This window comes from Gossypium arboreum, chromosome 10 (genome assembly GCF_025698485.1).
Source record: "Gossypium arboreum isolate Shixiya-1 chromosome 10, ASM2569848v2, whole genome shotgun sequence".
In the NCBI taxonomy this organism is placed as follows: domain Eukaryota; kingdom Viridiplantae; phylum Streptophyta; class Magnoliopsida; order Malvales; family Malvaceae; genus Gossypium; species Gossypium arboreum.
Window position 1 is genome coordinate 114,281,771 of NC_069079.1, and position 11,452 is coordinate 114,293,222.

The following is an 11,452-nucleotide window of genomic DNA, read 5'->3' on the forward strand; positions in this document are numbered from 1 at the left end:
AGCAAATTTTTTATGTCGTTACAATTATAATTTTCATACTAATATTATTTTCTTAATTAATTTCACAATTACTTCACCGAATTTATCACATAATTCAATCTAGTCCTTTTAAAAATAAATAGAATTTATAGGAGTAATTACCTTTTTTTTCTCTCCCTTTTTTGCTAGATTTCACTTCATTTGCTTCACTTTTCTTTCTTTCTACACTTTTGTCACTTCCTTTCCTTTGTTTACAACACTTTCATCACTTTCCTTCTTTTTCTCTTCGTGAACATAGTATAAAAATAATCAAATATCTTTACTAGAAATCACTCTCACATTTCTACTTCAATAAAACTGAACTAGATAAGAGAACACTTGATATTTTACCTTTTCACCTTGATTTCTCATACTTTCTTAGCTTTCTCTCACTTCGAACTTCAAGTTTCTTGATTCCAAGATGATAAACAAGCTCACCAAGGTCTAAAAATCAAATTTTCTCTTCAGTTTCCATGTAAATTCCAAGTGTTTTGGGTTGGTAAGGTGAAATTTAATGGAGAAACACCAAATTGTAAGACAAGCAAAACTTACGTTTTTTTTCCTTTTGATTGGAAGTTCATGCAAAGGAGAATATGAAGAATATTTCTTCACTTTTCCTTTAGTAAGTATCTTAATAAAATATCATAAATATTCCAACATCATGATTTTCATCCAAGGGCTATGATTCCATATCACTTTCCATCAAAACCCATTCGTTAATATCATGCCAAAATTCCATGAATTAAGAAATATAATTATCTTTAATCCAATTTCAATATTAGTTCCCACTTTATCAAGTAAATCCAATGGTTCAAATTTAGTACACATGTTCAAGGGCATAATTTTACCAAAAAATTCTTCACTTAAATAATGATCATTTTGCTATTTCAAATCTTTAATATTCACGTTTGAGTCATTTCTTATTTTTGGTAAAATTTCAACTCTAGTCCTTGCACTTTTCCCACCAATTCAATTTAATCCAACATCTTTTAAATTTTACAATTTGACCCCTACACTTTTCACAACTTTACAATTTAGTCTATACATCAGATTAATATCTCACGATATACCACTTAGTTCAAATTTCCCCAATATCTAATAATGTTAACTACTATCACTGATAAATCACATTCATTTACCGGGGAAATCTTCTATTCATATCCTCGGTATTATACCACTTATATATCATGGTGGTCTTAAAATGTGTTACATGTGTTGTTATTTGGATGTGTACAAGCCCACTTATGATATCCAAACTGTTTATAGTAATGTATGTTGAAGATCAGTTTAGATCAGATCAAGAAAATCAACTTCCCTATTTTGAAGAGATTGAACCAAAATGAATAAATTTAGAAGCATATCCTGAAGATTCAAGACTTATCTTGGACTCATTGAAGATATTTTATATGCTGGTTATCGTGCTATTTGTTGGAAATATTTATTGTAATTGATAATATGCTAGCAAGCTTGATTCCTTATAAACTAAGAAGACTTGTATAGTTATTGTAGTAATTTGAGAACACTTATTTTTATTTAGCGAGGAACACCTATATTGAGTGCATTGAGTGAAAAATCCAATATGTTCATTTGTTTGTATTCTAAGTTTTCAGGGTGAAATTTTAGAGGAGAATTGTCTAGATCTTAGGTGCAAAAGTAAGATCCTAATTTAATAGCGCCTGTAATCACTTTTTGTACGAGGTGCTAAAATGGTGAATTGTGTAACCATATCATGCGTTCATTATTTTTCTGGTTTGCTATTCCTGAAGCAGTTGACACTACTCTTAAGCACTACTTTTAGCACTGTTTGGTTTTGCTTACAAATATCGTTTAGTTCTTTCAAAAAGCATTAATACCACAATTAAAGTAAATATATCAATTTAATTAATTTAAAAAATTAATAAAGATATTAAACAAATAAAATTAATGAGATTTAAACTAAAATATGCATCATAATTTAGCATACAAAACTACAAATTCTACAAAAGAAAGTTTGACAATCCATATATATTTATGTCAGTAAAGTTAAAAATATTAACTTTTAAGTTAGATGAAAGATTAAAATGATTTTTTTGTAAAATTAAATTTTAAATATAAATAAAGAGAATAAATATAGAAGTAGAATATAAAAGTGGAGGATTATAATTTTAAACATAACAACTATAAAATACATATAAAATGTGACATGAGTTATTACTTCACTATCTGCTGCAATTTCTAATGGTTCCTCATAATATGTATGCAAAGATACCCCACAAAGCTGTGGTGATGTTAATTTATAAAATCTATCTTCTTTTCTACAATTAGGTACAGAGCATCATACAAAAACTAGCATATTCCATTGTCGTTGTATGAACTGCAATTTAAGCGCGTGCTGTGTGATATTCTATATGTTGCTATCAGATTTAATGCTTTTAACTTGCAATTTCAGACCCACCCATAATCAATTTAATACATCCTGTTTCCCGATAAAAAAACGTGGCGTATATTGGGTGGCACATATAGTATTTGCCAGATATAAGACACGTGGTTCAAAGAAGAACAAATAAGATTGAAATTTGGAGCCAATATTATTGGATAAGCTTTACTCAAATATTATTTTCCATTTGAATATAACTAGATTCAAATTGTAAAATAGATGAGAGCATATCTAATTATACCAAAAAATAATCATGTAGCTTAATTACAACCTTCTTTCCTGACCTTGTAGCTAACTTTTCACATAATGTGTCCATAAGAATAATGAAGTACATGTAGCTTATAATATAAGTTACGTTAATACCGTTAAAATTCTAGCAAATCAATAGGTTTTTACGTAAAAAAATAATTTAATTAAATTTTGAAAGTTGAAGGCCAAAGTGATACAAAGTAAGTAAAATTTTGAGGGGTTAAATTAAAAATTTTCAAAAGTTTTGAGATTTAATTTTGTAGATTCTTGTTATAGTGTTAGCCATCATTTGTCTTGATCCAACCTGCTATTCAACTAAAACCGACCCGACCAATTATTGTTTATGATTATGTAGCTCGCTGCTTAGCAGCTCACATACCATACAGTTCGCCTAAAAGCTTCGCTAACACACAGTTCGCCAACATGTTGGCGAAAACCCATGCTAGGAGGACACGTGATGATCCTAGGGGAGGGTACGTGTTGACATGCATGGGGCCTATTTGAAACTAGTATGTCACATCAAAAGACCATATTTTATAAATATGGAAATTGATTGTAACACCCCTAACCTGTCTCCGTCGCTGAATTAGGGTAATGAAGCATTACGGTACATATCAAATAATTTACTTCATTAAATAATTCATGTATTAATTTAAAATTCAACATCGAATTTACAATTCATTCATAGCATAAGTACATTTACGGGCCTTAAATTGAGCTTACAGGGCCCTAAAAATGGCTTGGAAACAATTAGGGACTAATTTGAATCAAAATAGAAAAATATGAAAAAAATTGAAAATTTTAGAAAAAGGGGTCACACCCAGAGTGTGTGACTTATAAACATGGCCTTGTGGCCAACCGTGTACAAATCGAAATATGGGTCACACGGTCGTGTCCCAACCCATGTGCCTGCCCGTGTGAGTATTCAAAATAAGGCCACACGATCGTGTTGCAGACCGTGTGCCAGCTTGTTTGTGTATCTGAAGTAAGGTCACACGGCCATGTCGCTAAGCCGTGTAACTCTCTGAGATCGCGTGAACAATCCTGCACTTAAAATTAAAATGACACACGATTGTGTGAGAAGGCCATGTGTGGCACATGGCCGTGTGACAATTCGTTTCCCAGGTTGTGTGCTACCAAAATAACCCCTAATGCAAGAACACCTAAAACATGCCAAAATCATCTATTTAAACACTTTCATACATTAAAACACAATCAAACACACCTAAAACATGCCAAAATCAATCAACCTATGTGCCTAACCAATATGCCGTCATTGACACCACATATAAACAACATTTAACGACCAAAACAATTCATCTATTCAAATCATCTAACTAACAATAAACATGCCAAATTTGTTACCAAATGGGCATCCACAAATACCATTAAACATACTATAACTTCACATTACCAAGATGTCAATAAAGCATATAGGTATAAGTACTAACTTTGCACAAAAGTCCATTTTCAACCAAAGTACTAAAACATCTCCAAACATTTATAAAATAAGCATCCAATATACATGCCACAATTAACCATAATTCAAGACTTCAAAATCTACCAAACAGAGATGATGATAGGTGTAAGCTTCATTGATCCGATCAACACGACCCAAAAGTTCAAAATCTACAGAGAAATAATAACAAAAGTAAGTATGCAAAATACTTAGTAAGTTTCCACAATTAAAATCTTTAGCTTACCATACTCATTACATAGCCATTTGCACATAGTCAATTAAATATCAACCTTATTACAACATAATACAATAATTCCAAATTAGTAAACATTTAAACATAAGGATATATAGAATTCGTAATTCGTTTATTTCCTTAAGAAGTTCCGTATCAAGTAACATTTAATCTTTCGATGGATCTTTGTAAAAGTACGCAATACATAAGTTTGGAAACATATAATGCTCGTATGAGCTAATAGGGTACAGAGCATGTGTATTAGGTTACCTGTCCGGACTAAACCAATAAAAACACAGAAAAATAGTCTGGCCAAGGTTATATATACATATAAGGTTACTGGTCTAGGCTAAACCTTTAAAACGATAACAGATTACCAGTGCAGGCTAAATCCGAGTATGCAACACATGCATGAGCTCTGTTCAAAACAGAAATTCAATCAGAAACCTCATGTATGAAACTTTTACTCGATCCATCTAAATCATTTTAGAAAATTCAATTTATTTCACATAGATAAATTTCATTTCAACCATTTCCAATATATATAAATCATTAATAGTATTTAACCATGAATTATAACAAAAAATAAACTTATGAACTTACCTGTCAAAGCAATTTTACCATTAGGGACCAATAGACAATTTTTCCTTTCCTCGTATGTTCTTCAGTTGATGAGGTTCTTGATCTAAAGTATAGTTTAATTCAATTAAATAAATTTAAACGCAAACAATCAAATTTATGCATTTAAGTCCTTTTAATGATATTTCATAAATTTGACCCTAAACTTTTACATTTTATTTAATTTAGTCCCTAAAATCAAAACTATTAAAAAATTTCACATGTAAGCCCCAATACACATAACCAATTCTAATTCCATCCATAATCAGCGTTCAATCACTTGGAAATTATAATATTTTCATGCTAAGTTTATAATTTTGTAAACCTTGTGTGTACTACCTGAGTATCCATCGAAATTTCAATGATTCAACGGATAAATTCTAAAAATGAGAATCTATAAGATTATATGAATTATATGAATTATATCTCGAATGTTCCTGAAATTCTTGAAAATGACGTAACTTGATGAGCTCATCCATGCTATTTAATGTACATGTTAATTATGTGACTAACATACTTGTTTGAGTGTATATGATTAGGAAAATTTGCCAATTTGATGGGAATCATGTTATTGTATGCTTATTTGAATGAATGTAATTTGGTAAGTTTAATTCTTGTTATATGAGCTTACTAAGCATTAAATGCTTACTAGGTTTTATTTTCTCTATTTTATAGTGCTCGAAAGCTTGCAAAGGTTGGAGATCGGTCTGAGCATCATCACACTATCCACTAGCCCGCTTTGGTATAAATAGTAAACTTATTTTGGTTAAATGGCATGTATAGGCTAACTTAGCCAAATGATGGCTTGTAAATGGATGTTTGTAATCTAGCCATTGGTATGGTTAATGATGTTTGATTTGGTATATTACTACAAAGTTATATCATGTTAATATATATATGTGTATGGTATGTTTAGATTAAATTAAGGTAAACTATATGCCTTAACAAAAAGGTAAGATTGGCTATATGAATATAGGTGATGTTATATCATACATGTAAATGATGTTTGCTTGAGTTATATGACTTGAATTGGTTGGTAAATATATACAAATGCTGTTGTAGGTTATTGACAAATTTGGGTGAGAAATAAGGCTAGAAAATGGCCTTATTTTGTCCATACGGGTAGACACATGGGCGTGTGTCTTGATCGTGTGTGACACACGACCTGGCACATGGGCATGTGGTTTGACCATGTGATCGCATGATTTCGTGATAGGTTTTAAATATTTATAATTAATTGTTCTTGAAACTAACTATTATCGCGATGTAGGCAAGTGTACCTATCGAACAATAGTATAGTTTTAGCAAGATAGGATTGTCAAACCCAAAGGAACTAAAAGTACTAGTAATGACTGCCTTTTTATTATCTAGCCTAAGAACAATGGGGTTTTGTTTTAACTAACTAATTATCTAAACTAAGAACTCACAGAGAATAGAATTGGGGAATTTCTTTTGGGAAAAATCGATTGAATTAAGACAATACCTAAGGAAAAATCCACCTAGATTGTACTTGTTATTCTGGCTCCGAATCGGAGGGCTTATTCATTTAACTTATTCCGTAGAGATCCCTAAGTTATGTTATTATCCCTATTCAAGACTAATAATGTCTAATCCCTAGATTGAATAATTGAGACCTTTCTCTAATTAACACTCTAGGGTTGCATTAACACGATCTATGGATCCCCTTATTAGGTTTCACCCTAATCCGGCAAAATCTTGTCACTCTATGTTTAGGTGTGCAATCAACTCTGCTTAATTATGACAAATGTACTCTTAGACAGGGTCTATTCCTCATCTGAATAAGAGCTTATGTTGAATCAGTATCCTGGGATATTAAAACAAGAATTAAGAACACATAATTAAGAACAAGTTAAATATTTATCATACAATTCAGAGAATAATAATAAGATTCGTATTAGGTTTCATTCCCCTTCGGTATTTAGGGAATTTAGTTCATAACTAAATAAGAAAACATCTTAGAATAATAAAGAATACAAAATATAAAGAAAACCCAAAACTCCTGAATGGGAATCGAGAGAGATCTTCAGTCTTGATGATGAATCCAGCTTCTGAGATGAATCAATCGGCTTCCTTGGAGTAATTCCTTACTCCCTATTCTGTGTGTCATCTTTTCTTCTCTTCTGGGGTGTATTTATAGGCTTTGGAATGCCTATGAGCCCTCAAAAGTGGCCTTTTTCGAATTGGACTCAACTTGGGCTCGGCAGGGACACGCCCGTGTGACACTCCCGTGGCGATTACTTCAGGCCGTGTTCGAGCCTGTTAGAGTGGAACGGGCGTGTGTTATACCCGTGTGAGTATTGCTTCGGTTCTGCCAGATTGACACGGCCGTGTGGGCTACCCGTATGAGGAAGTCCAGGCCGTGTTGAGTTCGTACTTTGGCCCATTTTCTCCGTTTTTGGCCAGTTTGTCGTTCCTTTCGCTCTCCTATGCTCTCCTAAGTATAAAGCATGAAATTAAAGCATTAGGAGCATCAAATTCACTAATTCGAAGGAAAAATCATCCATAAAATGCGTTAAGCATGGGGTAAAAATATCTATAAATTACGGTTTATCACCATGTGTCCCATGCATCCTAAATTAAGAAATAGAATGCTCAAAATTGAGCACACAGGCAGAGACACGGGCATGTGTCTCAGCCGTGTGAAACCTACACCTAATTTGTGAAAATTAAATAGACCACACAGGCTAGCACATAGGCTTGTGATAGACCGTGTGGCACAAGTTAAAGAGTTACATGGGTAAGGACATGAGCTGGGACACGATTGTGTGCCTCGCATCGAATACCCACACGACCTGAGACATGGGGTTGGAAACTTTGTATAGACTACAAGAAATTGAACAAAGCTCCTCGAAAGGACCATTTCTCGTTGCCTTTTATGAACTAGAGGTTAGATTTACTGGTAGGTAACAAATTTTACTGTTTATTAGATGCATATTCGGGATATAACCAAATAGTTGTAGTCCCAGAAGACCAACACAAATGATTACTTGCCTGTACAGTAAGTTTGCTTTTAGGAAAATGGCTTTCGATTTATGTAATGTACCTACCACATTTCAGCGATGCATGATGGCAATATTTACTGATATGGTAGAAAATATTGTTGAGGTTTTCATCGATGATTTTTTTTTAATACTTACGATGTTAGTTTGAGTAATTTGGCTAAGGTACTAAAAAGATGAAAAGAGAGAAGTTTTGTTCTTAACTGAGAGAAATTCCACTTTATGGTTAAGGAGGGAATTGTCTTAGGACACAAAATTTCTAGAAACGGGACTAAAGTTGACAAAGTGAAAGTGGATGTAATTGAAAACTTACCACCTCCAGTCAGTGTTAAAGGAGTTTGAAATTTCTTAGGCCATGCCAAATTTTACCGAAGGTTTATTAAAGATTTTTCAAAAATTTCCAAGCCTTTCTGCATGCTTTTAGAGAAGGACATCATTTTTGAGTTTGACATAATATGTTCGGAAGCTTTTGAAGAATTAAAAGGTTGGTTAATCTCAGCCCCAATAATTGTTACACCTGATTGGAACTCACCTTTTGAGTTGATGTGTGATGCAAACGATTTTGCTGTTGGAGTTGTGATGGGTGGAAACACAAAAATATATAGACTTTTCAGCATCTTTTAAGCCCTAATTCATGCAGTTTCGTAGTAAATTTTATCGAAATTCGTACTTTATTTATAAAATAATTAATTTGCACTTAAATTATTAAAATATTGAATTTTAATTATTTTTATAATTATTTTTCACAAAATTGGTTTATTTTTGACAGTTTTGCACAAAATGTGAAAGTTGGCTTGACAAACACTTCGAAACACTTGAACTGTTGGAGTAATTTTTGCATCGAATGAACCAAGAGCAACATTGAATATTTTTCCAACCAAGGATGGTCCAAATTATGATTATTCTATATACTTTATATTTATTTTTTATCCAAATTTAAATGGGTTAAAAATTAATATAAAGCCTGAAGGAGAAAGTGACCCGATTGTGCTAATAAAAGAAGATTGATCCAACAAGAAAAATGATAGCCAAAAACTGTCCAACAAGCTGACCCAATCAGCTGAAATTTTCTGATTTTTATGCTTGCCAAACAGCCCTCAAATTTTGCTAAACTCCATTCAAACCCCTCCACTTTTTATGCATTTGAAGATTTGCCCCAAGCTAAATTTAGCAAAGTTTGAAACATTCAAACTTTTCTCCATGTGTGGCTGGCCAATGGGAATGTATGGCTGCTAATTGTTTTCTTTTTTTAGTAGCCACTTCCACCTATAAATACCCCCCTTTTCTACTTCATTCAACACACCTTCATTCCTACACATCTCTCTCTCTTTCACTCACTTTCTCTTCTTTGTTTTCCCCTTTTCTTGTCCATTTTCCTTGCCAATTTCCCTCTTGAAAAGAGCCTTCTTCCACCTTGGAATAGCATCATTCAATTATTTGTGGAGGCCTTAGTTCAACAGAACGAGCAGAGAAGAAGAGGAGCACATTGAGAAATTCTAGATTTGCTTCCTAGTTCCACTCTCTTTAATTTTCTTGTTTATGTTGTGATCATGAGTATAAATAATTATTGTGTTGTTGTTCTTGTTCTAATTAAAATGACTTAAATTAATTCATGTTAGATTGATTGCATTTTGTCCACTTGAATTATTAAAATCATGTTTGTGTTGTTATAGGCCTTGGCGAATTATTCAATTAAATAAAACCATGCTTATGTTATACTTGCATTATAAAATATAAGGTAATGAATGAATTAATTATTAAATGTATTGAAACTATAATTAATTGGCACAATATTTAATAGTGCATGTTTAATCTTCTAAGGTAGTTGAATGTTAAATTAGCGACGGTATTAAACGGTACATTAGCCTTGCATAACTTGCAAGATTATTGTGATTAAACTATTTCAATATAGAAATATGTTGTTACCCCACTTAATCTTTTATGTGCTTGTGAAGATTGATTAATTGTTTGAATTGACATCGAAAAATGTTCAAGAGATTAGTTAATTTAGTAAGTTCGTATGAGTAGTAGTTAGCAAATTACCAACTTGCCCTGAAAATATTCGTAACAACATGAACATAGGTTTAGTAATTTAAAGTTAAGGAATGTAATTGATCTAACACAATTATGTCATCTTGATTAAAACCATCTTTCTGAAATCATGCTTTGAAATTTTTCCTTTTGTTTCTATTAATTAGTTAATTTTTAGTTTTTAAAATCATTTCTTCAAAAGAAAATATTTTTCCCATCACCAAAGTGTTTGATTTACAGTTTAGAAATATTTTTCTTTCACAGTCCCTGTGGGTACGATAACTCAACAGTTACTTGTCACTTTATTACTTGTTAATGATTGTGTACAGTTGCACATTTCCGTTGTTCCAAGTTTTTGGCGTCGTTGTCGGGGACTATTTAAAGTTATTGTTTGTGAATTGGTTAATTTTGCATTTTGGTTTATTTTATTGTTTAATTTTAATTCCATTATTTTTTCTGTAATTATTTCAGGTGTTTATGAGTATTGGTTGAATTATCAATTTGTTCCGTGTAGATCATGAAATTGAAAGTACTTGTCGACAAAGAAGACAAGCAACTCAAAAAAGGACTAATGAGAAGAACTTTGAAAATCCGAATCAAGGAAATAGAGAAAATCATGCTCAAAATCCTATCCTTATTATTGATGATAGGGATAGAGCTTTAAAGCAGTATGTTGCACAAGTGTTTCATGAACTTTATCTGGGGTATTAGGATAATTGAAATCGAGGCACAACAATTCGAGCTGAAGCTTGTCATGTTCCAAATGCTTTAAACAGTGGGTCAATTCTGTGGCATGCCTACTGAAGATCCTCATCTCCAATTAAGATTGTTTATGGAGGTCAGCGATTCTTTCAAACTAGTCGGGGTACCCAAAAATGCACACGATTAAAGTTGTTCCCATATTCACTAAGAGACAGAGCTCGAGCCTAGTTGAACTCATTGCCACCAAGTTCCATTACCACATGACAAGAGTTAACAGAACGATTCCTTATAAAGTACTTCCCACCTAGCAAGAATGCTATGTTGAGGAACAAGATCACTACCTTCCAGTAGATGGATGACGAGTCCTTGTATGAAGCATGAGAAAGGTTTAAAGAAATATTATGAATATGCCCTTATCATGGAATCTCTCATTACATCCAATTAAAGACGTTTTATAATCGTCTTAATGCTCACTCAAGGGTGGTAGTAGATGCTTTTGCTAACGGTGCTCTCATTCCAAAGTCTTATAACGAGGCTTATGAAATAATTGAGAGGATTCCCAGCATCAATTATCAATGGCCAACCAATTGAGCAGTGTCAGGAAGATGAGTCACTGGATACATGAAGTGGATACTCTCACTTCACTCGCATCTTAGTTATCCTCGATATCCTTAATGCTTAAAAACTTTAATACTAATGGGTTTAAT

At 32.5% G+C, this 11,452-nt stretch overlaps 1 non-coding gene across 1 annotated transcript; it reads right to left on the reverse strand.

The window, feature by feature from the left end:
• Positions 1-11,063: 11,063 nt before the first annotated feature.
• On the reverse strand, positions 11,064-11,170 carry LOC128283194 (small nucleolar RNA R71). The gene has a single exon (XR_008273536.1). It is a non-coding gene; the product is annotated as a small nucleolar RNA R71 (small nucleolar RNA).
• Between the last annotated feature and the right edge of the window lie 282 nt (positions 11,171-11,452).